The 21,641-nt window shown below is 33.8% G+C and overlaps 1 long non-coding RNA gene across 1 annotated transcript in view; it reads left to right on the plus strand.

Annotated features, from left to right (window-relative positions):
• The first annotated feature begins 1,962 nt into the window (after window positions 1-1,962).
• LOC142318352 (uncharacterized) overlaps window positions 1,963-21,641 on the plus strand; it is a 261,964-nt gene continuing 242,285 nt past the window's right edge. Inside the window, exon 1 of the long non-coding RNA XR_012754878.1 lies at window positions 1,963-2,141. This is a non-coding gene — a long non-coding RNA (uncharacterized LOC142318352). The remainder of the gene's footprint in view (window positions 2,142-21,641) is intronic.

The raw sequence follows: 21,641 nt of genomic DNA on the forward strand, positions 1-21,641 counted from the left end.
TCTATGCGATGGCTACACAATAAGTCTAACGGCTGAACTCAATTTATCGGGTAAAAACAGATAGCCTAATCTCACGTAAAATGCTTTACTGTTAGTCTCACAAGGGATTCTTATATGATAAGATAATATATATATATTTTATAGTTTGGGAGATATGTTCACAAATTTTTCTATTACTCATTGTACATTAAGATGCACGTTAAAAATTCAAAACTCAAATTCAAAAATTAAATTAATTTTAAGGGAATGACATTTTATTTCGTTAAAATTAATTCATTGGGGCTTTCTTCATCTTTGCTTAAAAAGCAAATATATTTTTATTAACCAAATATATTTTATCAACTGGAAAATTACCGCTATATGTGATTTTTGTTAAAGAGACTTCTTAAAAGTTCAAGTGCTTTTCATCGGTTTATACTTTATTTTGTGTTTATCATGTTCATATAAACACGGTTGAATGGATAACTAGTTAGTGTAGGTGAAGTAAAATGCGAATGGAAACCTGGACTAACCATAATACTTCGGTTATCATTTTACAATTTAATAATTTTAAATTCTTCGTACATGTAACTGAAGGTAAAGTTTAATATATTTTCTTGTTTACTTATCTTTAAAAATGAGTACCCGTGTTATATGATTAAACATAATAAAAAAACTTTTATGTTTTGTATTTTTAGAAATTTTTGAATACTAAATCGTGGATACCGTTGGTATTTGGTGGTTGGGTTTCAATTAACCACACATCTCAGGAATGGTCCACCTGAGATTGTACAAGACTACACTTCATTTACATTCATACATATCATCCTCTGAAGTAATACCTTACGGTAGTTCCGAAGACTAAACAGAAAAAATAAACATTTTTTTCTATTTGTTGTATAAAAACAAAATTAAATTAAGTTTAATTTGTGGGTTGCATTCAATTCTTCAGTTTAGTAAACGCATGAGAAATTTATAATTTGGTGATTGCAGAGAATTGAAAAATATTTATTTCGTTGGTAACATTTTATTTAATTAAACAGATAAAATAAAACGTAAGTATTTAATAAAATTAATTTTATTTAAAACTTTTAAAAATGTAAATTATATTTTAATTTAAAATAAAAAAAGAAGATATAACGTTCCTTTCCATTGACAATGGGATTATATGTAATTTGACATTAGACTTGGATAGTTGGTAATGTTCATAATGCAACAACAGTACAGTTGCATACAGTTATATAATAATAATAATAACTTAATGATAACTATAATGTAATTATCCTTGAAACGTGAATTTTTTTTAAAGAAAAAACCATAATAACTGTATGTAACAGGCATAAGAAAACATAACGTTAACGTTGTATAAGAATTTTTTAAACAGATGTATAAAGTTTTTTTTAATGTCTACCGATTACGGTCAGTAAACATAATAACAACGCTGCACGATCTTACAAACAACCTAGCCTTTAAATTATTTGCTCAGACGACAAGAGATGAGGTGGTAGTAAAGAACTCGGCTACATTCGATAATTTCCGGTATAGGTCGGTGTTGTTTGTATAGAATACTACCAGGTTATGTTAAATACGAAAAAATTATACCTAAATAAAATTTTATTTATATATAAATAATAAAATTATTAAACCATTATTTCACATATTTTTATTATAATTTAATATTAAAAAATATTTTACATTTTATAAATAATGTTACAATAGTTTTTGAGTTACTAAAGAGTTACGTAACAAATTTTATTTTCAATTTTGCAGCAAAAGGGAAATTTTGAACCATTTGTGTTCATCAACTGTCAGGTTTAACGTTAGCTCTGTAAACAAGACGTATGTGTGCAACTATTTTATGTGAAGTGATTTTTCAGTTGACAAAAAATCAGTCAAATAATTTTATATTACATTTATTCTCTTAATTTATCAATACAGTTAATTTATGTAGAGTGATTGTTTTGTAACTAGATTTTGTTTCTGTACTAAGTTTTAAATTTGGACAGTATAGTTAGTTACTAATAATGCTGTTAATTAGCTTACAGTTAATTTATGTTAAATTCTACTTGTTTTATGGGCGTTTTAATTCATTATTTAACATCGATATGAGACATAACCTCAATTAAGCCACTACAATTCGTCATTTTCGTTTCTTTTTAAAGGTAATATTGTTTATTTTAATCATTAATTACATAAATATGAAAATTAACCGTATTTTTTTCAAAATATTTGGACAGTGCTCTTCTACATAATTATATAAAGGCTAATTTGAATACGAAAAGGTAAACTGAACTAAAAGTTATTAGATGATTATAAGTCAACTTATTTCCCGTAACGTATTAATGTATGTAATTCATTGTTGTTATTAATATGATTTAAATGTTAGATTTAGATTTCAGTTTGGATCAATTCTAGTTATGCTACCAATTATACTTGTTTTAATAGTATGCTACTCTAAAACGGTTGGCCTAGTACAGCCTAGACTTTGTGTACAGCAGACTTTTACCTTTTTAAGATTCATATCACTCTTGAAGTTGCTAACTAATTACTTGTAAATAATTACAAATAATTTGAGTTTCTTTTTTCAAATGGAGATTAAGTTTTCTTTTTTTAAATGCTTTAAGTTGTATCTGTTACTGAAATTGTATAAGAAAAACATTTGTATAACCGTTAAAAGAAATGTTAAATTTAATTTTAATGTAAATTTGATATCTAGTTTACTCTATTTTTACATGTTCAGATAAGGATTAAAATATTTCATTATCCAACAGGGTTCAGTTCAAATTAATTTAATGTAGAAATTTATTAATGCCAATAACATTCTGAAACATGTAAGCAAACAATTTCAGTTAAACGTAGTGATAGTAATAAATAAAATATAATTAAATCAATAGGCAGGTTAATATGTTGGCTTGTTTTAACATATCATTGAATTTCTGAGAGTTATGAATATGGCTTGTGCATACAATCCGTAACTACATGTTTTCGTCAGAGCTACCATAACGAACTGGCTACCATTTTCTTTTTTGCGCTGTTGTTGTTAAACGTCCCCCGTGTAGTTTCAATCGGCTTCTGAACACAGTCTCTAACAATAACGTAAATAAATGTCAGAAAACGATTCAGTTGTAACATTGTTTATTTTGGCCCTTCGTTAATGCGTAAGTGTATAAATCCAGAATTCCTAAATTTAATTTGCTAAAATTTTTCGTTTTTATTAAGTTGTTATTTTAATCCTTTAATAATTAAATTCGTGCGTTAGCGTGTTTAATATGTACATTTAACATTTTCGGCAAAATATATTTATGAAAGTTGGATGTATTTTAATTTTTAACTCCTACGATAGTTCGTCAATACAGAAATTTATTTAGATGTTTTTGAATATTCGACGATTTTACATTGCTGCATCGTCGCTCTAGAGATATGCTGCAAGAAGGAAAGTGTGGTAATTAGTCAAAAAATGGGGTATGGTTTTTATTTTGCATTTTTCGATGTTTCGTGACCCAGCAACTCCCAAAAACAAAAAAAAAAGTGGAGGTAAGTTCGTACGTACATGATTGGGTTGCCGTATTTTAAACTTAGTAACGTTTGGATTGGATAAACTGATTTAGATGAAATTTGTGGCTCAGAGACTCGTGTATATGGGGCAATTTGTCGGTAAACGTTTGGCGTCAATATCTCCAGGAGCGGGGTGGTAGGTGCTTTCTTTGGAGTCAAATTTTTCAAAGTTTTGTAAACACGACCCTTTTTTAAGTTCAGTACGTGCGTACATGCTTATCTTACCATTTAAAATATGAAATTGCCTCCAAATTCATTTTCCCTTTCCACAAAGATCGAAACAACGCTATCTTTTTATTTATTGAATATTTTTTTAACCGAACCTTTTTGTCTTCCTAAGTATAGAGTATAGGTGGCCAAAAAAAAATAATAATTGGGGAAGTATAGGGTATGGGGAAGCGGATCGAAGTTTAAAAATATCGATATTTTGAATTTTTAAACTTTTTTCATGCATCATTATTTTTCCACTATATAAGAACAAATAATCAATGTCAGGAAAACATAACTTTGTTATCAGCTTTTATAAAGTACATTTTACAAAGTCGGGATTTCCTGTTAGTAAAAATTATCATTATTGTAATATAATTTTTAACTTCAATAACTCTATTTACAGGAAACTTTATAATCACCTAATGCTTTAAAATACTTTCAGGTTTATTTTTAACCATTTTTTACTAAGTTAGCGAATTTAGGTCCTCTTATTAAATACATTTATTTGTTATAGTTCACAAGCGTCACTCTATAATTAAATGATCAGTAATTAAATTAAATTAAATTTTTATTAAATCTTTATCTAAAAGTTATACTAGTTAATAAATTGAACTATAAATCGTAAATGTTATATGTAAAAAACGTTTTCGTTCATAACTATACCGACAAACATTTCGTTAACGTAGTATAATCTAATAATTGTATCTAGTGACGCAATAAACATGTAAATACAAATATGAAAAAGATCAAAATTAACTTAACGTAAAAGTTAAAAAAAAAAAAAATATATATATATATATATATACAGTTTTTCATCTTATGATGAAGTTAAACGAAAGTAGCCTTTTTTGGTTTTTTTTTTTAAGTTCTATTTCTATTCTAAGCCCGTACAAAAGTCACAAAAAAGAAAATATAAAATATGTCGTCTTAATTGCTTAATAACTATCGTATTCTTACTGTCTGCCCAGTTTTGTGAGGGGGCCTACAATTTTCCAATTTGCGACCAGTTTTCAAGCAACAGATATCTCATTTAGGAATAGTTATATATGAAAATTTATAAAAAAAGTTATGTTTGTTTTGAAAAGTTGAAGAAAAAATACATATATTGAGAAACAGAAAAAAATTTCAGGACAGTTCACAATTTCAGGTCATGAACACAAGTGAAAATAAATTAAAATACTTATATAAACATGAATCCAGAAACTCTTCGTTTACGAGTTATAGCTTGCGAATAATTACTCCTTAATTTCTGTTCCAATGGGAAAATGAAGCGCACTGATTTTCTTGGAGCTTTAAAATATTTCGTTATTCTTTTAAATTTTTAAAAAATAATTTTTTTTCTGTTATATGATGAATTTCGTTTATAATATTTTTAAAATGTATTTTTATACAGTATGAAATAATAATTTTATTAATCATTTCATTTCGTTTAGATTTCTGTTTTTTATATACCATGCTTTTTAAATCTTTTTGTTTTTCTTTTCAATAACTGTCGACTCTGTAGTTTCAAAAAGAGCACATTTGTGATCATGTAATGAACACAACTTTACAGTTGGCAGAACTGTTAGTTTAGATGCGTAAATTTTAAATACGTAATTGTTATGTTTTATTAATTATGTAATATAATTAATAAACTTAATGAAATTATGTATAATGAAATTAATTAATTAAATCGTTATTATATAACAATAATGATTAATTAGTAACAAAAATAATAAAGCTCATTTATATTTTTAATTTTGTAGCTGTTTAAACGCCGAGTAATTACTATAAATTGAGTAAGTTAACAGTAATTTTTATGTTAAATTGGATGTAATTATAATTTTTTTTGTAAAAAAAATTTACTTTATAACTTCAGCTCATTTTTCAATTTCTATGAAATAATAATTTTTATAAAATTTAAATAGTAATTTTTCTAAGAATTATGTATTTCGCACAAAAAAATTTCATAAAAATAAAATAATGCATTCCATCAATTTGCGTACATGTTTTAATGTCGCAATGCTCAAAATGCATCCATGTTTCTTTTTTAATTGATTACTACCCTCTTCCTGTAATATTCTCCCCCAAAAAAACTAATAATACTTTCCTGACATTGGTTATTTCTTATATAGTGGAAAAATAATGATACATGAAAAAAATTTCATAAGATTTATTTTTAGGGGTGGGAGTAGTTTATGATGAAGTTTTATTGAAAAATTATCATTATATGCTTAAATAAAAATAAAAAAAATTAATTAAAAAAATCGATATTTTTTTTCTACTCCCTCCTTCAAAATTACCTTCCAAGAACATTTTGTTTTTCTACGTTTATTATGTTAAATGGAAGAAACTAAACAAATTTCAACTGAAAACTGTACAATCAAAAAGTTACCTAAGATTTATTTTTTGCAGGTGGGGATGAATACGATGAAATTTTATTGTAATATTATTATTAAAAGTTTAAATAATGAACTTTTAAAAATATTTCAAAATTAAATTAAACAAAAAAAGTTTAAAAAAATTCGAAAAATTTACATTTTAAAAACTTTGATCCACCTCCCAGTATGCCTGCAAAGTAAAAGTTTTTTTTTGGTTTACTTACACTATTACTATACCTAATAAAACAAAATCAAAATATATGCAATAAATAGACAGCTTGTTTTTGATTTTCGGTGAAGGAGGAATTTTGCGGAAAAGTTTAAAAGAAATGATTAGATAGTTTTGAAGAAATGAATTAGATAAGCATGTACACATATTTACTGAGCTTAATATAAAAAGGGATTTTGTTTGCAAAATTTTGAGAATTTTGCCCTCAAAGAAATTATCTACCTCAACTCTGGAGATATTGACGCCAAACTTTTACCGACAAAATTCCACATATACACGAGTCTCTGAGTCAAATTTCATCAAAATCGGTTTATCCAGCCAAACGTTTTAAACTTCAAACACACCAACACACGAACATAAGTACGAACTTACTTCCAAGTTTTTTTTTTGGGGGGAATTCCTGGGTCATAAAACATCAAGAAACGGAAAAAAACCCATACTCCACTTTTTTGACTGAATACCATACTTTCCTTCGTGCAGCAAGCTCTAAAGCTGTGATGCAGAGTTAAAAAAAAAATCTAATTAATTCACATCACGAGAAAGCCAAATCCAGACGGCTACGATGTCCAATAAGATTAACTTTTATCCAGTTAATTTCTCATTAACTGAATTATGAGATTGTGAGCTATACAGGAAATATTCAGGCTGTTCAAATTCAGGCAGTAACTGATACGGTTAGATATTATTTAGTATTTGGACTAACTTCAAATAAAAATAACAATATGCTTTACGCAGTACATACCACCGTAGAATCATCTTAGATGTTCCTTACTCATTGGTACAGGTCATCCTCCGCAGATTGTTTTGTGACCGATAGGGTTTCTGTTTATTCAATATATCATTTACACAGAAATTCATATACGAAGAGAAATCTTTTAATTTCGGATTTATTATCCGGTAGCTGTGTTAACCAAATTCACATTTTTTGCAGCAGTCGGTGATAATTATTATAGTACTTGTAGCTTATACGCGTGAAAATAAATAACGTTTTACAAAATCTTTTGGCGTAAAGGCTAAAGAATTCAAAGTTTTCCTCATTTCGACCGATATAAATGATCTTAAACAAGTGTTTTTTGCAGGATTATAGTGCTAATTGATTTCTCATAAACCTGATACGCATTGATTTGTCAACATGATCAGCTCTCACGCCGAAAAATTCAAAAGTATTAACTATCTAAATTCATGTATTCTTTGCGAGTTTTATCAATATTTTTAAGTGAATTAAGCCTCTTAGACTTTCTAATAATTATTAAAGCTCAAAAATGACAGAATTCGAAAACGTATTACAAGTGTCAAAAAGCGGATAATAATAGTAAACATTTTCCAGAATATAAAACTGATCTTATTGTTGTACCGTACCAATCTTTTGTTGGATTTTTGTAAATATTTGAATATTTCCGAACTTATTTTCTTTATTTATCTAGGAGTCCAAAATTTGCGGTCACTTATTAAATATTTTTAATAAAATTGGAGTTTTGTGTGTACATTGCCGTTTTAATCTGTTTTTATCATAATAGGAAATTTAGTAAAACCTTTTTTTTAGACACATTATCTCTACTTTTTTAATCTATCAAGCGTAAAACTGAACAGAATAAAATTTTACGTATAATTTATGAAAATCTGACTGCCCAGTTAACTCTTAATTGACAGAACGTAACATTTAATCGGATATTAATAAGAAATATGTGTTAAAATATTGTCGGAAACTTCTACAAACACTTATTGAATCGTTTCTCTGTCAAACCGCTGTTAGTATAATTAAAAAGAAATTTCTCTTGATTATATAACGATAACCGATTATATGTGCTCTCGATGAAACTGCAATTCTACCACGATAAATATTTTTTTATGTTTAATTACTGTTGATATTTTTTATTAAACTTACAAATGGAATATAATGGTAAATATTGTAAATTTATGTCAAGAGATCTGACGAAAGAGTAATAAGTTTTTTTTATGTAAGACGAGGAAGAAAAACCATTTATGACCAATAATTTCAACCAGGGGTGGGTTGAAGTGTAGAATCACGAGTACTAATCGGCATTTGTAAACCGAAAGAAAATTATTTTATTTTCTATACTAAAATGTCGCATGTGACATAGATAAATAATTTGATCTATGTATATATTCGTAATGAGAAAAAATTATTTAATCCCTACTTACCAACTTTAATTTTTATCGACCAGCATAGCGGAGTGTTTGCATGTACGTCTTTCATCCGGAATCTTCTGGATCGTGTCCCGGTCAGGCATAGCCTTATTACAACATGTACTAATTTTTTTGTACTTTATTCTTTTTGTAGGGTAGTATCAGGAAAGTTTATGAAATTGGTATTTGTGAAGGTTTATGTAATTTTGCTTAATTTGGAAGAAAAATTGGAAGAAATTTTCTCTAATCCGATTTAAATTTATTTTAAATTAGGCATTACAATTCAAATTAATTTTTATATTCATTGATTTACAAAATAATGTTAAAATTTATCTAATTATTAAAAAAAAAAAAAAAATATCATTATTTCTATTAACTGATGTAACTATGGCTTTTCTTCTTACTTTCTGGCTGTAAGAACCTTTTATGCACACTATTATTTAAAGAGTTAATTGTAAGATAATGTATACATTTACTTGATGTTTGGAAAATAAATCTATATCTAAATTTATTAGTCGCGAAACCTTGTGACGCTTATATGTGCTTGTAAATTGTTTACGTTACTCTAGGTTTTCGTGGGCTTATAAATAACAAGAACTTACGGATCGGTTTACAGATCCGTATTATTTTTGATAAGGTTTCGTTTCTTGTTTTCATGAAACATCTGCTGGACTGCGACTTTTAGTTTACACATACTCACGCGCGTGCTTTGGTCATGTATATATAAATCTGTTACCAAATTATTTGATACTATATTTAAATTTCACGTAAGTTTGATTTTTTTTGCTGGCGCTACCATCCGACATTTTTTTTTCAGTTACTTTTTCTTTCCCTCTTCTTTTTGTTTTCTTTAAAGATCGTATTGCTACCATCACTGCGAAGAAAGTAGTTTGATATCTGTTTCTTGAAAATCGGTTCAGACGTTCTAAAATTATAGAGGATTACAAACATATTACACTTTCATTGAAGTAGATCGTTAAAAGGTGTAGAAGATTGGATTAACCATTTACTTAACATTCCTTTAAGATTAAAAAAAAAATGTGAACTGTTACCAATAAAGGTTATGTAATTCCAATTTATCGTCAATGACGATCACTTATGATCGTAAAAAACGTGATCGTTAAAACGATTATGGAGCCGAAAGCATGATGATACTGTTAACCAGCTACAACCGCGCTGTGAGTTAAATGAATTTTTGTTTTGAATATCAGTTTTCTAACCGCTAAACGATACAGTTGTTTTTTGTAATGAGTTTATATTGATGTGTGACTCGTCGGTTTAATTACATGTTTATTTTCCTTAAACGTTAAATTGATTACAAAGAAAATAATGTTGTTTATTTCATTCTGAAGATTCATGCGATATAAAATAAGCTATCAAATAAATAAAAAATCTCTTTCGGCACGCCGGAAGGCGAAGGTAGATTTCACCGGTTCTAAGTAGGGGATACAAAAGATTTCCGCCTTAAAGTTAAGAAGAACTTCAAATTTACTCAATACGACAACGGTTACATGTGAAAAAATTTTGACATGTTTAGCATACGACAAGCCCCATCTTTTTTACAATTCCGGCAACATTTCGGTCAACCCTTGCCGTAAGGGTTGGTCATGTCAAAAATTGTTTCAGACAAAAGTTTTAGGTAATGTTTAGAGGACTAACAACCACTTTAAACCGATTCAATACTGGGCCTATTAAGGGAGGTATGATTTTTTTGCCTTAGAATCCCCATTTTTACCACCTCCTGGGCCAATGGTTGGTGATATCAAAAGGATTTACTTAGATAAGTTTTAGGCCCTTATCCAAAGAATAGTAGGAACTTAAACGAGTTCGATATTTTACTTAATAGGAATGTTATAGCGATATTTTGTGTTTTCGAAAAAGCCACATCATTTTTAACCCCATGGTTCGATTTTGCTCATTAACGAACTCGACTGAGATTTTGGGTAGTTATATTTTATATATAAATTTGAAAGTGATTGGCGAGAAATTACGGCAGTTATCGTGTCCACAAGAAAATGAAATATATATGTGTGTGTGTATATTATATATATATATAAATGTATATATAAACTTTTGAACTGACGGTGGTTTTAGGGTCTGGGGTATGTGAAAGGCGAAGATATGTCGAAATTTTCTGGAAGTCGAATCTTGGTACCCCTTACAATAGGTAGCTTTCTTATGATATTTACCTAATAAGTAGGATAATTAATTCTTATTTCTGTGAAATTTTGATTACGATTGAATTCCATCATTGCTTGCTGCCCTTAAACATTTCATTATTGTATTTAAAATAAATGTCATTGTGGATGAGGTATCATGTATTTTATTTAAAATACTTACTGCAAGTGATCAGTAGGAGGGATGAAAACCATAACTTTTTTTTCTCCATTATTTGTCATATACGCTGAGTGAAAGTGTCCTTACTTAATGACTCGTCGTCTATCTCGGACCTGTCGAATTAGAAGCTCGAAACTTCGCGGGTATGTTCCTCATAAGTAAAGTGACGATATTTTTTGCAAAAGAACATTTTCAACACTTCTCTGCTCCTTCCTCAGATCCAGCGAATGGGACAATGATCATCACGCGTAAATTTAATTACTTTTAAAATTGGCTTATTATATAATTATTTACTGCGAAATTTTATAAAAAACATTTGTACGTATACATTTTTATAGTCACAGGGATTTAGTGGCTCGTTTATATTCAAGAAATGTCTCATCTTCAGATTGGCCTTTTTACATAGCTACTGGCTAAGAAATATAGTCCCCGTTGATAGGGGACTCTGCAAACGTGTAGATCCGATGACAGAACTGTTTTCACTAAAAACACGAATATCTAAAACTTAATAAATCAAACAACTCTCCATTTGCTTAACATGAATTTATTGGATTCTACCTGACCAACCCCCTCTCCAAAAATAAATTCCTCCAAGGAGAGAAGGGATCAGTAATATGTAAAGAATTGATTGTGAAAAAGGAATGATCTGTCCACAGAGGGACTGAGACGAATAAATAAGAATAATCCTTCCCAAAGGAAATCAAGTTACTCAGGATGATGCGTGAATTGATCAAATCAAATTTTGCGTTGACCACACGCGCGCATGTAGATAGAGTAATTCACGAAAAATTTAATAAACTTTCAGAACATGTTCTACTGGTGAAAGTAAAGAAGAAAGTTCAAACTTGGGTTCATAAGTTCAGAAACTATTCGTTAACTAGTATCGGATGGCGAAAAATTTTGCCCTGATTTTTCTGAACCTTCGGTAAAATTAAGCCAGACAATAATTCTTGAAATCTAAGTTTAGGGGAAAATTTATTGATTTTATATAAAATATGATCTAAAAAATTGAAAATAATACGTCCCAGAATGTAGTTTTAGTGGTTTTCGAGAAATTTGGAGTAAAAGACAAAAAATTGGGATCGAAAAACACTATTTTATGTTTAGGGTAAAATATCTTTGTTAAATGGTAATAAACACTTTGTATAAAAAACTTTATATAGAATTTGTATAGAAAACTTTGTATAGAATTTGAGTCTGAGTAAAATGCCATGAATAAAGTCCCCAAAAACTACATATAAACGTAAACCTTTTGATGTTTATTAAAAAAAAAATAATAATAATAATACTTACAACTTATTTTAAGTTCATTTTTAAAAAAAATACATTATTAAATTCTTTACGTAAACGCTTTATCATTAATGAAACTTCAAAGATCTATGATCAGCAAGATATCTGTCCGCTCCATCTATCAATCATAATTGAGAATGAATACCTTTTAAATAATTCCACTACCTTCTTGTAAAGTAAATTCAGTAATCTCTTCCCATTTTCTATATAAAATCAGGTATTTTGTATATAAAATCAGGTAAAAGTAATTCTTACTTTTTCTTTTATGAAAGGTCATATTTTCATAATATCTTTGTTTTGGAAATAAATTCCAATTATTTTCCAACTACTTATGTTGACATTAAAAAAAAAAAAAAAAAAATAGTAGGTTTCTCTCAAAACTTTCTTTTAATACGAATAGTTCTGAATATTATCCAAATATTTTTTCTTGCGTCTTCCATAAGAAATACTAATTTTTTTGGAATTTTAACAAAATTATTTTTTAAATTATGTATTTGTCTTAAACACGGTGCAAAGAGGCTAAATTTTTAAATATCAAAGAAATGTTGGACTTAAGGTAAAATTTACTTAACTATTAAGCTATTGCCGGCCTCTGTGGCGCGAGTGGTAGTATCTCGGTCTTCATCCGGAGGTCCTGGGTTCGAATCCCGGTCAGATACGGATTTTCACATGCTACAAAAATTGTCATTCATCTCATCCTCAAAAAAAATAAAAAAAAACTAGAAAATTATAACATTTATTATTCGGTTATGAATTTGCTATTTTAATTTCTTGGTCTGTTGCAGCGTAGAAATTGATTTATATCTCACAAAAGGTTTGATCTAGAATCATGAAATCTGGTATTGGATTAATCCGACTGCTTTTATTAAATCTTTAAAAAAAATCGGATGACAGGATAGAATGATGTTGATCAGGTGTTGCATCTCGATGTGAGATAGAGTGCACAAGTTTTATTATCAGGTTTGGTTGTAATCGCGAAAAATGTCGGTTTTCAGATTTCAACGGAAATATCCATTTTGACCATCCCTGAATCCATTTTGATTAGTTTCGGCGTGACGTCTGTACGTATGTATCTCGCATAACTCAAAAACGATTAACCGTAGAATGTTGAAATTTTGGATTTAGGACTATTGTCACATCTAGTTGTGCACTTTGATTGCAGTCGGCTGGACCTAAGTCTCCAAAAAATCTGGATTTTTTATTTTTTCTTAACTGCAGTAATAAGCCCTCTTTGAGAGCTTTTCAACGATATATCAGAAGTGGTACTTATTTTCATTGGTTACAGAGTTATATATCAATAAAACTTTAATTAATGAAATACTTGAGTCTTACAACGGGAAGGCACGTTGGTTCGAATCCGACTTCATTTCCTTTTGTTAAAATTTTTTTTTGAATTTAGATATATTGATTTGTTAATAATTATTAATCTCTGATTGTAACAAAAATGTAGTGAAAACGTAGTTTTTATTAATTTTTTATTTTATGTTTGAATATATTTTAAAAATTAGGTCATAATCCGGGTGAAAAAATTTGTAATACGTGTTGTAGGGAAAGGAGTAAGACAATCCCTCCAAAAAAATCTCTATAAATAATCTAACCATAAGTTATTCCTTTATATATACGAGTATAATAATTTAATACAGTTTTCGTCTGAAACACTTCATGAAGAGTTTTATAATACAAGAGATCCGATCTGACATAGGCGATTTTTATTTACATTTTTAATTTTTAAAAATTTTTTTTTAAATACATGTTTAATTTTCGTTTAAAACCTTTGTTGAATTTTTTAAGATCACAAAGGTGTCAAGGTACCGTATATTTTTTTTAGGATTTTATAACAGTTTTCTGAAACACTTAACCTACAATTTTTATGGTATATAAATACCATTATTTTGCATGAATACAAGAGGAAGATTTAACATATCTTCATATAATGTACTGTTATATTTTCATTAGTTCCTGTCCAGAGGGAATTAGATTTGATTCTTCCAATACTTCGCTAAGCGGATAGCCTTGTTATTGCTTGATATCAGGTCGTCGTAGATGTAGGAGTCATCAGAGAGAGAAAGTATTAATAGTCCAGGATAAGTCCATAGCGAGAACTGCTGCCTCCTTCAATGTATCCTCCACTTAACGAGATTTGTTTAGCATCTTGTCACGCTTATTCGTAGACGATTTAAAGCTCGCTAGGTGATGTACTGTAGATGCGAATCTGAGATGAGATTTTTTTAATGTAATGAAGGGTTGTGAAATTAGATTTTGTCATATCTCTATGCTTCGGGAGAAAGACAAGTGGTTCTGACCGACGAAGAAATCTCTCTATCGACTTTACGCGAATGTGTTCCTTTTCATGATCAAAGAGAGGATGACGAAAATCTAAAATCTGTTTTATATTTTATAGATATGAGGTTAAATTTTCAAGATAAGTTTTTCTTTAACTTTTTACACTTTCAGGATTAAAACGTAAAAACTTTTATTATTCCTCCATAGTGTTATATTTTCCTCTCTTTCAACAGTGTTAAAAGAATTTCTTATTTTTTTCAAAGTTTTTTTTTAGTACTTTTATTTATAGTTGCATCAAATATTAAAGTCATTAGCGACTTATCAGTGTAATGTAACTGTACCAGTAAATCTGTAGTCTTGAACAAACTCAGGTCGATTACTTCTGAGACGTGTGTGAGACCACGTCTCAGGAGAATACCAGTATCCATGAACTAGTATTCATCCGAATAAAAGTAACTAACTACCTTTATTAGGTTTTGAACCTGGGAACTTCGACTTCGAAATCAGCTGATTTACGACGACGAATTTACCACCAGACCAACCTGGTGGGTTTCGAAAATTTTTATTTTGTTAAAAAAACAAAATTTATAATTTTGTAAGATATTTTACACTTTGATGATTGAATTTTAAATGTAATACATATATTTTATTTTTTGAGAGAGAAATGTAAATAATTTTAAGAATCTTCAGTTTGAATGATCCAGGCAATGAATGTTTAGATGTTGTAAATTATTTTATCTTTAATTTGTTTGTGCATTATTATAAAAGTTGGATCACTTTTGGATATAATCTTTTCTTTTAATTTTTTATTCTCTGTTTTCAGAATATGTTATAGGTAGTTAATTGATGTTATGATTGTATTAAAAATTTTGTTTCTTTTTTGGTTCGGTTTTCTTATTATAATAACTTTGCTATACTATTCCTTTATAAGCTGGAATTAGTTTTAAACTTGATTCGTATGCGTAGACACGAATATTTCTTTTACGTTTCATTCTGTATGAGAATTATAATTTCCCCTCCTATCATCTATGAACAATAACAGGACTACATTTAACCCAACACTGTGAGAGGGTCTTATTTATACATGAAAGTGAGTCGACCTTTCCTTTAGCAAATAGAAATAAAATGCTTGTTGGTAATAATAATGATGCATCACCTTATATGTGACTACTAAACGACTGTCTACATTTCTTGTCCGCTAGTGTAGCAATGACGGGGTAAGAGAGGTAGTATAGGTGCGCATCGAATCTTGATGCTTGGTGCTGCGGCAGCGACAGCCGCACTTCCAACCATTCTACTATCCTTTTAGCATAACATTTATTTCATTATCTAACAGCGAATGGGCTTTCGTAAGATGTACTGTGGTGCTAGGTCGCAGAACACAATTTTTTGAAATTTTAGTCTCCTCATTTTATAATAATGCTAACATTTTCAACATAATTACATTTTAAAATTTAATTTGACATTATCAAATAGGTCAAATTTAATTGGTTCACTGTAAAAGTTTTAATTAATATCCGACCATTTTCTGCGAAAAATATGTTATGCATTTTTCAAAATGGTAAACGTGACAAGAATGACAAAATCGCAGAAATAATAAATGATCCATAGTAATTGAAAAAATTACAAATTTAAACCAGCAATGATCCTCCCCGGCTATGGTGTTCCCGGCCTCCACCACCCAGCAACCGGGACTCGATCCTTTGTACTTCGTCCTTAACGGGATACCCCCGAAGGGACGGCCCCGCCGGGATTCAATTTTTTAAGCTCAGGGGCTTGAGAATCCCCGCAATTCTTCACCACCGGACACCCGTGCGAACGGCAGCTCCGTACGGAGCAGTCCCTCACATCCTCGCTTCCCGATATTTCATTTGCAGTATTCCCGATACAAAACGAGTTAGTGTCGAAGTCCACCGAACTGCGTAACATCGTTCCAGCGATGATCCCCACCTCGAGATTCCCAGTAACGGCAGCACAGTCGCGGCGTTCCTCGTCCCACTGCAGGCACTGAAATATCATATGTTCTGGCGTGATATTTTATAACTCCCGACAGTAGGGGCAGAAGGGGTCTACAGATGTTCTTCTTCCATACAGGTATGAACGAAAGATCCGATGGCCGGTTAGGAATTGTGTCAATCAGAATCCCAGTTTGCGAAACTTCCTCCCGGCCCACGGTTCAATGCGCGTGATCAAACGATGCGTCTACTTCCCATTCGTGGACGCATCCCACCTGGCTTGCCAATCCCTGTAGACAGTTACGTTGGCATTGTCCTTAGTGGCGGCATCCCAGTCACCACCAGTACCGCCTCAGTCGAGACCGAGGCGTATGCCGACGGCACCTTAAGAGCTATACGGCGCTGTACTCCCTCAAACAGTCTTACGCCTTACCGACATGGCTCTCTTCCACATTGGGGCGCCACAGAGGAGGATCGAGGTCGCCATATGTGCGTACAGCCTCGTCTTCGACATACGGGGCCCTCCAACGTTCGATAGTAACTTAACCAAGTTCTTGACAATCTGCATAGCTTTCTCACTCATCACCTGGATGTGACGAGTGAATGACCGCCTATGGTCCAACCACACCCCAAGATACATGGCAGCCTCTCGTGATTGGAACATCGTTCCCTCCATCGAAATCGGGAAGGGCGCCAGTCGCCGCCTTTTGCCACTGGGACAAACAGAAATTTATCGCAGGACGGATAGAGTCCCACCTCGGTCATCCGCTCACCGACCATCGCGATAGCGGCATTCGCGGCACGTGTCACCCGCCTCCTCTTCGGAATTGCCACCATCATCAGGGCCAAATCATCAGCGTAGTCGATAGGGGGGACATCCAGCGGGTATTGCAATCGGAGGGCTCCATCGTACACTATATTCCATAGATGGGAACGGAACCCTGGGGCACCCCACACGTGGACCAGAACCAGAGATCAGCGTCACCAAGCTTGTAGGAAGCGTCACCAGCTTGCTATGATTAAGATAGTCTTCCAACATCCTCCTGAGATAGCCGCTCACACCCCACCCCCTAAGCCCCCGGAAGACGGAGTCCCACCTGAGGGAGTTAAAAGCATTTCGGACGTTGAGGAGTATCAACACCGGAATCCTGCGTGTCCTCCAAGTGCCCGCCGCTGCTGCATCCACAATTTTCATTACCGCGTCGACTGCATCGACCGTCGAAAGCCATGTTGCCTCACGTGCAGCCCTCCGTTCACCATAATCTCCTCACTGAACCTTTTTTTTTTTTTTTTTTTTTTTCCTACTTTCCCCGTCCGGATATCCAATTAAGTATACTCAGTCGGGGAGAGTGTCCTTTTACTCTCAAAGGAGGCGTCCCCCACCCGCCGGCTATACGTCCGGCACGGCAGGCCCGGTCTCGGATCTTTTGTTTTACATCATTGCCTGCCTCTAATCCCCCGCTTTAGAGCCAAGGTCCGGCTATGCCGTCCCCCAGCGCCTCAGCAGGGAACCGGGACTCGGTCTTTACGCCTTTGGCCTCTAATCGACAGCGCCGACCCCACAAAGAGCCTAGGCTCCCGCAGGGACGACCCCGCCGACCGGGACTTGGTCTTTATTTTAACCCAAACTCAAACTCCCCTGGAGTTCACCCCCTTCTCAGGTTCCCGCACACCAAGGCGTACAGGCGAGGGAGTGACTGTCCACCCTACCCTACTGTTTATACTTCCATTCTTCTGTCTTCATCCTCTTTGGCCCGCAGGACCTCCCCGGCGAACCTGCGGAACCATTCCCAGTTCTCATTGTTGTACCCCAACCAGTTTATGCGATTTTCTGGTGTAAGACCATTAATTACTATTTGACCTCTGTTAACGGCCCATCTTGGACATATGAACAACGTATGTTCGGCATCGTCGTTCTCTGGACAATAGATGCACTGCGGGGTGGCTCTCTTCCCGATCCTATACAAATACTGACCGAAAGAGCCGTGCCCCGTCAGTAATTGTGTCATGTAAAAATTGACATCTCCGAGTCTATTGTTATTCCAGGTTTTAATATTAGGGATTAGGCGTCTGGTCCATTCTCCCACTCTGGACCCTGTCCACTCTTCTTGCCAATCTTGTTCTATAATCCCTTCCATCTCTTCTTTCGACATACCGCTGTGTCTGAGGGTTCTGGCTTTTATCTGAAGGTCTATGGGTAGGACCCCGGTCAGTACGCACAGTGCGTAATACGATACCGTACAGTAACTAGCAGCTACACGCAGCAATGCCAGTCTATGGACACTTCTCAACTTCTTTTTATTTCGCTGTATGTTCATTGCCGCCCCCCATATGGGAGCCGCATACAGTACCGTCGAAGTGATAGCCGCGGTTATCAATCTTCGAATAACCATTTTAGGTGTGCCGTGGTTTTGAAATAATCCTCTTAATCCCTTTACAGCAGGAGTAACTCTCCCACAAATCATATCAATATGCTTGCTGAACCTTAAACTTTTGTCCAGAAGTACCCCCAAGTATTTTGTTTCTTTTACTTCATCAATTCTCTGTCCTCTGATATTTAGATTCATACTTCTTAATGGTCTTCTACCCGAGAGGACCAGGCAACAGGATTTATTAGGAGCTATTTCTAATTTGTTATCCTCCATCCATTCATCAATTGTTCTAAGCGCTTGGTTTGCCTTGTTCTCCAGTTCATTAATATCTCTGTCTTCTACTAATATTGCGATATCATCCGCGTATCCTACTATCGATACCCCTTCGGGGTAGTTCAGCCTGAAGACTTTATCGTAGAAAACATTCCATAAGGTTGGGCCAAGGACAGATCCCTACGGCACCCCTCCGAATACCTGAAATATGGCTTTCCTTTCTAGGGTTTTGACCTCTATGAACCTATTTTGCAGATATTGATCTATCTGATTTACTAAGTATTTACTTATTTGCATGGCTTGAAGCGCCTCAATGATGGCTGTCCAGGGGACCGTACCAAATGCGTTTCTAACATCAAGCATTATGATCATGGGGATTTTTCTAGTCCTCCATGTACCGCTTCTGCAATTTAATGCCCAGTTTTTTACCTTCTCGACTGTGGTCACCGTGGACCGTCCCTTTCTAAATCCGTATTGTTCCGGATGTAGGCATTGTTTTTCCTCTATTTCCTCTCTAAGTCTATTTTCTAACAACCTTTCAACTAGTTTTCCCATATTATTTATGAGCGTAATCGGTCTATATGCTGTGTTCTCTTGAATTTGTCCTGCCTTTGGGAGGAAGACTGTTCTTGCTTCCTTCCAGCATTCAGGGAAGCTTCTATTTTGTAGGCCGTAGCTGGCTACAACGACTATTTCCCAAGGTACGATCCTAGCTATTATCTTAATGATGGCCGCTGGGATGCCATCTGGGCCGGGGCTTTTCTTATTTTTTAATTTATTTATAGCTTCCATGACCTCTTTATGTGTAAATCTTCCTCTCTGGCATTCTATCACCTCTCTATTATATTGCTCCTCCGTTCTGGGGAATAACTTTCTGATCTGCAACGCAGCCGTTTCTTCATTCAGTGTCGGAGCTTGTCTCCCAAGCCGCTTGGTTACTATTTTGAAAGCCCTTCCCCACGGATCAGCATTCAACTCCTCGCATAGTTCTAACCATTTCCTTCTTTTGGCCTGCTTTATGAGGAAGTTAAGCGTCTTTCTCGCTTGCCTATATTGCTCTGTCGCAATGTTACATCCTATTTCCGAACCAACTCTAGCTCGCAACCTCCTCTTGTGTCTTTGCATAATTCTACGCTATTCCTCTATCTCCCTGGACCACCAGTAGACCATATTATGTTTAATATTATTTCTCCTCGGTATGTTCGCCATCTCTTCTTTAACTATATTTTGGAATATTTCAGGTGTTATCTGAGTACTATTTCTAATTCTATTTGCCGCATTATTAGCCACTCTATATATCTGTTGATCAGACAGTCTGATATTGTTATTTATCTGTCTTATTTCTGGCCGTTGCTCTCTGAAGTTAACAAAGATGGCTCTGTGATCGCTGGCTGTTTCGTCATTAAGAACCATGAAATCAGCTGCATCAGTGCGCATCCTTCCATCAATTATAACTAAATCCAGGACCGATTGATGCCCTCTTGCTTGGTAGGTGGCTGTTCCGTCATTAATACATGTCATTCCTGTCGCTGCCAGCAATTCCTCCAGGAGTTTTCCTCTAGCGTTCGAGGAGACCGCTCCAGCTAGAACAGTCGTGCAGTTAAAGTCTCCAAGGACTACAATTCTCTTCCGAGCTCGTATAATGACATGTTGGAGGTCAAGGAGTCTGTTCTTAAGAGATTCCCTGCTGCAGTTAGGGCTGATATATACACCTATTATAATCTTATCGCTTACCTCAACAGCAATGAGTCCGTCACCTCTACCATACAGATCATAAACCACATTTCCAACGATCTTTCTAATTGCCAAATCACCATTCCCATCGGTCAGCCACTGTTCTCTGGCCGCCGAATACACATTAGGTTCGGTGGCCACCAGGAAGTCCGCTTCGTATCTAGCTGCTATTTCTATGCTCAAATCACTAGAGAGTAGGCTCCTGTTATTATTAACTAGTATTACTTTAGTCATGACCTTTGTTACAGCACGGGTTCCCGGTCCTATGTGAAGTGGCTCCACAGTCCAGGCATATGGTCGCCTCCTTGCAATCTTTACTTTCATGGCCGGGTTTACCACAGTTGAAGCAGAGGTTTGAACGGTCCTGGCCTCTGCACTCTCTTCTGCTGTGACCGACATCCCAGCATCGATAACATTTCTCTATATCCGTCCGGATGTAGGCCCTGCAACTCACCCACCCTACTCTCAGCCTTGCTGCAATTAATTTCGTTGCGTTCCTTTGACTTGTGACCACCGTGGCATTTTTTGTGTTTCCAAATGCCTCCCTTAGTGATGTGACCTGAAAGTTTTCTCCTTGTCCTAGTACCTTCTCTACCGCTTCCCTGACCTCTCGCTCAGTAGTGTCGCCTAGCATGTCTTTTACATGAACGACTGTTCTGCGGTCTCCTCTTGTTCTTATATCCACCTGGAGATCCTCTGCTCTGTTCTTCAGCAGGGAGGAAAACTCCCCCGCCTTCTGCGCCCCACTAATTCGGACCTCTAGTTGTTGATCCCTTCCCTGTTTAATTGACAGTATTTCGCCGGCCTCCTCAACCTTAACCTTTTCTTTCATGGTTTTCAACAGATTTGCATAAGATTTACCGGGTGCCCTTACTACGACCGTTTTACTTTCAACGACCGGGGGGGGTTCCCCTTC

The sequence above is a fragment of the Lycorma delicatula genome, chromosome 1 (genome assembly GCF_047948215.1).
Source record: "Lycorma delicatula isolate Av1 chromosome 1, ASM4794821v1, whole genome shotgun sequence".
NCBI classification, from domain to species: domain Eukaryota; kingdom Metazoa; phylum Arthropoda; class Insecta; order Hemiptera; family Fulgoridae; genus Lycorma; species Lycorma delicatula.